The 6,019-nt window shown below is 43.4% G+C and overlaps 1 long non-coding RNA gene across 1 annotated transcript; it reads left to right on the plus strand.

The window, feature by feature from the left end:
* Window positions 1–566: 566 nt before the first annotated feature.
* On the plus strand, window positions 567–5,261 carry LOC134163882 (uncharacterized). The gene is made up of 2 exons (XR_009964884.1): window positions 567–612; window positions 4,896–5,261. It is a non-coding gene; the product is annotated as an uncharacterized LOC134163882 (long non-coding RNA).
* Window positions 5,262–6,019: the final 758 nt, after the last annotated feature.

Below are 6,019 nucleotides of genomic sequence, written 5' to 3' on the forward strand. Positions count from 1 at the left end.
GTGCAGCTATACTGGAAAAGAAAGAAATGACAAAAAGCTTTTGACTCAGTGGCTTTCTGATAGTAATCAACAAACAAGAGACTGTTTTAATTCCTCTGAGCACAAAGAAACACTAATGCTGCCAAGAGTTTTGATGCTTCTCAGATCTGAGAGTGCATTATGTTAATATGCAGGTAGCATATCTTTTTCCAAATAAATACTAAAAACAGTAAACATTCCTCTGTCCCATTACTAATGCATCTTTTTGCACTGCGAAGCACACAATAAGTCCCACATGAAAAGTCATGCACTATAGCGGAAACAGAAAAACAATATATAAATTGAGAAAAGAGGAGGTTGCTTGTAGGCTTTTTTTTTTTCAATTATTTTTACTGTATACCTGCCTGTTCTTATCTTCCCCCAGTACTGCAGGAGTTTGGGGATGCCAGAAGGGAGAGAGGGACAAGTGGCCAGACTGTGCAGATCATGTCTACCTTATTGCCTAGGTGACACCACTGTCACATGCTTGACCACGTTGTCACATGCTCAATGACTATGCTTGCTTAGTTCACCTGGAGCAAGCTGCATGGAGCAGGCTGTGCCTAACATCCTGTGCACATATACTTAAAGTAGGTAAACTGGGGGGAACAGTTATGTTCAAAATGGATTTCTTAATCATGATGCTTTACTCTATTGTCACTATAGAAGCTTGAAATACTTTCTGGATTAACCCAAAGAAGAGGCCACTTCCTGAGGATGAACAAGCTGTTTTAAATACGCGTCTTTGTTAATAATCTGCAAAAATGTATTGCTAATGAAGTAATAGCTTTGGATTTAGATCTGACTAGGAAAAAACTTCAACTTAAATAGATAAATATTCAATGCCTGCTACCTCCTTATGTGCACATTTTCCAAGTATTTCTTTCCAGGTACAGCTTTTTAACTCAGGGTATACTGTGAAGAGCAGAAATTTAGTATCGAACCAAATGAAATAAAATACATTGAAAGACGGTATGTCTGATATTCTCCACTGTTTAACATTTTTTTCCTTAGGAAATCTGACTAGAGAAACCCATGGGTTTTGCTCTTTCCTTGCCTCCAGAGCAGAGCTAGCAATGCAGCAGTTGTTTATTGTATCCTCTGTGACAATTACTATTTCTAATCTGCTTAGTCCTAGGGGGATTTTAGTGATTTCACTTATATTTTATTTTCATTTTATTCTTGAGTTGCTAACAAAATGACCAATTTATCCTATGTACATTTTGTTCTGGATGACATCTAAATTAAGTGCCTGACTCAGATGCAGCACAAAATTATTATTTCATTTTACCTTCTTGTGGTTACAGCTCAGATAGTCTTTTCATCAACTCTTCAGGATAAAGGGGAGAACGTTAAAGAGACTAGGAAGACTGGCCAGGTTAATAAATGTTTAGAACAGTGATGCCATAGTCAGGGGTTTGGGTACCTAGAGCATGGGACTCAATTTAGTAGGCCAGGTCTACTGGGGGCTGGTGGAGCTGAAGCGGAAGAGCAGTTTTGGTAGGAGGCTTGCCAGACTGGTCAAGGAGGCTTTAAACTAGAAGTGTTGGGGGAGGGGGACATCATTCCATACCAACACATCCAGTCAGTTGCTAGCACCTGTAATAAATGCTTGGAGCAATGTAGAGATATCCCAGCCGCTCCAGCCAATGAGCCGGCTTCGTTTGGAGCTCAGTTCAGATGCTTCTATACAAACGCCCGTAGCATGGGGAGCAAACAAGAGGAATTAGAGATGTGTGCACGTCTACGGGGGTATGATATAATAGGCATTGCAGAAGCATGGTGGAATGGAAAAGACGGTCCCGGCAGGTGGGGAGGGGAATTGCTATTTATGTTAGGGATAGGCTGGAGAGTATGGAACTCTACCTGGGGACAGGTGAGCAGTCAACAGTTTGTGGGTCAGAGTTAAAGGGAGAACAGCTTTGGGAGACGTTACTGTGGGGATCTGTTAGAGACCGCCTGATCAAGAGGACTCTGTGGATGAAGCACTCCATAGACAAATAGGAACAGCTTCAGGCTCGCAGGCCCTTCCTCTCATGGGGGACTTCAACCACCCTGATATCTGTTGGAAGGACGGTATGGCCCGGCACAAGCAATCCAGGAGGTTCCTCAATTGTGTGGCAGACAACTTCCTTCTGCAAGTAATAGAGGAGCTGACAAGGAGAGGTGCCATGCTTGACCTCGTGCTCACCAACAACGAAGGGCTCATTGGAAATGTGCTGCTCCAGGGCAGCCTTGGATGCAGCGATCACGAGATGGTTGAATTCGAGATCCTCAGGACAGTGAGAAGAGCATGCAGCAAGCTCACTGCCCTGGACTTCAAGAGAGCAGACTTTGGCCTCTTCAGGAACCTGTTGAGTAATGTTCCATGGGATATAGCCCTAGAGGGCAGGGGGGGGGGGGGGGCAAGACTGTTGGTTGATATTCAAGGATCACCTGCTGCAAGCTCAGGAGTGTTGCATCCCAAGTAGAAGGAAGTGCAACAGGAGGGCCAGGAGACCTCCTTGGGTGGATAAGGAGCTGCTGAGAAAACTTAAAGGGAAAAAAGAGGCTTATAAAAGGTGGAAGCAAGGACAGGTAGCCTGGGAAGAATACAGGGATGTTGTCTGGGAAGCTAGGGATCAGGTTAGGAAATCTAAGGCAGAGTTAGAATTAAACTTGGCTAGGGATATTAAAGATAACAAGAAGGGATTCTATAGGTACCATGCAAATAAAACACAGAGAAGGGACAACATGGGCCCCCTCCAGAAGCTATCAGGAGAACTGGCTACCTTGGATTTGGAGAAGGCTGAGGTTCTTAATGACTTCTTTGCCTCGGTCTTCACTGGCAAATGTTCTGACCACACCACCCAAATCTTGGAAGGCAGATACAGGGACTGTGAGAATGAAGACCTTGGGCCCACTGTAGGAGAGGATCTAGTTCGAAACCATCTTAAGAACCTGAACGTACACAAGTCCATTGGACTTGATGAAATCCATCTGTGGGTCCTGAAGGAGCTGGTGAATGAAGTTGCTAAGCCACTGTCCATCATATTTGAGAAATCATGGTAGTCAGGTAAAGTTCCTGATGACTGGAGAAAGGGAAATATGACCCCCATTTTCAAGAAGGGGAAAATGGATGACCAGGGGAATTACAGACCAGTCAGTCTCACCTCTGTGCCTGGCAAAATCTTGAAGCACATTCTCCTGGAAGGCATGTTAAGGCACCTGAAAAACAACAAGGTGCTTGGTGACAGCCAGCATGGCTTCACTAAGGGGAAATCCTGCCTGACCAATTTGGTGGCCTTCTATGATGGGGCTACGGAACTGATGGACAGGGGTAGAGCAGTTGATGTCATCTACCTGGATTTGTGTAAAGCATTCGACACTGTCCCACACAACATCCTTGTCTCTAAATTGGAGAGACATCAATTTGATGGATGGACCACTCAGTGGATAAAGAACTGGCTGGATGGCCGCACACAAAGAGTTGTGGTCAATGGCTCAATGTCCAGCTGGAGACCAGTAACGAGTGGTGTCCCTCAGGGATCGGTGTTGGGACCGGTCTTGTTTAACATCTGCCAGTGACATGGACAGTGGGATTGAGTGCGCCCTCAGCAAGTTTGCCGATGACACCAAGCTGTGTGGTTCGATTGATACCCTGAAGGGAAGGAATGTCATCCAGAGGGACCTTGACACACTTGTGATGTGGGCTGATGCCAACCTCATGAAGTTTAACCATGACAAGTGCAAGGTCCTACACCTGGGTCTGGGCAACCCCAGGCACAGCTACAGGTTGGGTGGAGAAGAGATTCAGAGCACCCCTGCAGAGAAGGACTTGGGGGTGTTTGTAGATGAGAATATGAACATGAGCCAGCTTCAGTGTGTGCTCACAGCTGAGAAAGCCAACCATATCCTGGACTGCATCAAAAGGAGCATGACCAGCGGGTCGAAGGAGGTGATCCTGCCCCTCTACTTTGCTCTCGTGAGACCTCACCTGGAGTATTGTGTGCAGTTCTGGTGTCTTCAACATAAAAAGGACATGGAACTGTTGGAACAAATCCAGAGAAGGGCCACGAGGATGATCAGGGGACTGGAGCACCTCCCGTATGAAGACAGGCTGAGAAAGTTGCTGCTGTTCAGCCTGGAGAAGAGAAGGCTGTGTGGAGACCTCATAGCAGCCTTCCAGTATCTGAAGGGGGGCTATAGGAATGCTGGGGATGGACTCTTCATTAGGGACTGTAGTTATAGTACAAGAGATAATGGGTTAAACAGGGGAAGTTTAGATTGGATATAAGGAAGAAGTTCTTTGCTGTTAAGGTGATGAGGCACTGCAATAGGTGGCCCAGGGAAGTTGTGAATGCTCCATCCCTGGTGGTGTTCAAGGGCAGGTTGGACAGAGCCTTGGGTAACACGCTTTAGTGGGAGTTGTCCCTGGCTATGGCAGAGGGGTTGGAGCTAGACGATCTTAAGGCCCTTTCCAACCCTAACTATTCTATGGTTCTATGATTCTACAATAATCGAAAATTTTATTTCTTGGTCAAGGTTATTTTGTGTCCTTAATCCTCAAAGCAAAAATATTTGGTGGAGGAGGAATGATGTCACTTTAAACCTGCTATTTAGCTCTAAGAGCTGAAAAAGGCAGTGTAACCCCCTCATGCATAAATATATCACCTTAAGTTTATATTTCACTACTTTTAAGAAGTACTGAAGAATATGCCACAATATGTCTTGTTCTAGAAGCTGAAAAATTATGCTATGACTAAAATGACATCATTCTGCCTCCCACAGAATATTTTGGCTCTGAGAGCTCAAGGAGCAGATGAAATTAACATAAAATGTCACTGTCATAGAGAAAGGAAGAAAAAATATTAACATCTTTTGCATTTCCTTCACAGATCTGAGTAGGAGGTCACCTCAAAGCATGTCACAAGAACCCTGAGGATGAAACAGTGCCTTTTGCTGAGGGCCAGTACGACAGGCACTGTTGAAATTTTCAAAATAGGGCTTACCATAAATCAGTACAATCTGTAGGATTTGTGTTTCTTCTGTCCACTAATAGTTGCTCTTTAGAGCTCTTTCATTTTGTCATTAACATTAGCCAGTTTTGAAATTGTTCCCAAGTTAATTTTAAAAACATTGCTAGCACTCTAGATAATGAATCTAGTTGACACAATTTTTTTTAATTTGTACGGTTGTATAACAGAATCTTATATAAAGATTATGTTCCCATTGTAGTAAACTATTCTGTGATCAAATAGTAAGACATTCTCTGACTTAAGGAGTTTAAAGCACAGATATTGAAAAGGACATGGTAGGTTGGAAAGCAAGCCAGATAGCAACGAGGAGGGTGGGAGGGCAAAGTAACGAACTGAACAAAGTTTACTAAAAAAAAAATGAGGTCTCACCTCACAATATTTAACTACTGTGAAACAGAAATATTTCTGTGGCTACCACAGAAGACTTCTGATTTAAGAGTCAGTACCTTTTTTAAATTTTAACAGGATTTCCTATGAATAAAGTTGACATGTACAAATCTTGAGGATGCTTACCATCAAGTTAAAGGATGGTCTGGGTTATGATAGAGAATTTAGTAAGCAGGAAGGCTTAATGTGAAAATCAAAATATCTGTTTTGATCACGCTAATTTAAAGTGCCAGCTACACATTCATGAGAGATTAAAAAGGTAGGTCACAATGCTGTATGTGGGTAGGTGTTTAGTCAACAGCTAGGACTGTGAGATCCTGACATAAGGAGTGAGGTGCAAAGCGTGAAAAATTGCTGATTGAGAGCAGAGTAGTAGAAGAAATATATTGAAAGAGGGAGACTGGAATGGGAGGAGGCATCAAAGAATGTTTCTGAAGGAATGATCAGAAATGAGAAAAGAACACACAACTTCCGTTATACTAAGAAATTAAAAGTGAAGGTAAAGGTTTGAGAGTTTGGCCAGGAAGGTCACCTGGGTGAGCAAATTCAGTGGTAATGTTTTCACCTTCCAACAGGAATTTACTTGGCAGAAATGT

The sequence above is a fragment of the Pezoporus occidentalis genome, unplaced genomic scaffold (genome assembly GCF_034315485.1).
Source record: "Pezoporus occidentalis ecotype Australia unplaced genomic scaffold, CSIRO_AGI_Poc_V1 ctg21, whole genome shotgun sequence".
NCBI classification, from domain to species: domain Eukaryota; kingdom Metazoa; phylum Chordata; class Aves; order Psittaciformes; family Psittacidae; genus Pezoporus; species Pezoporus occidentalis.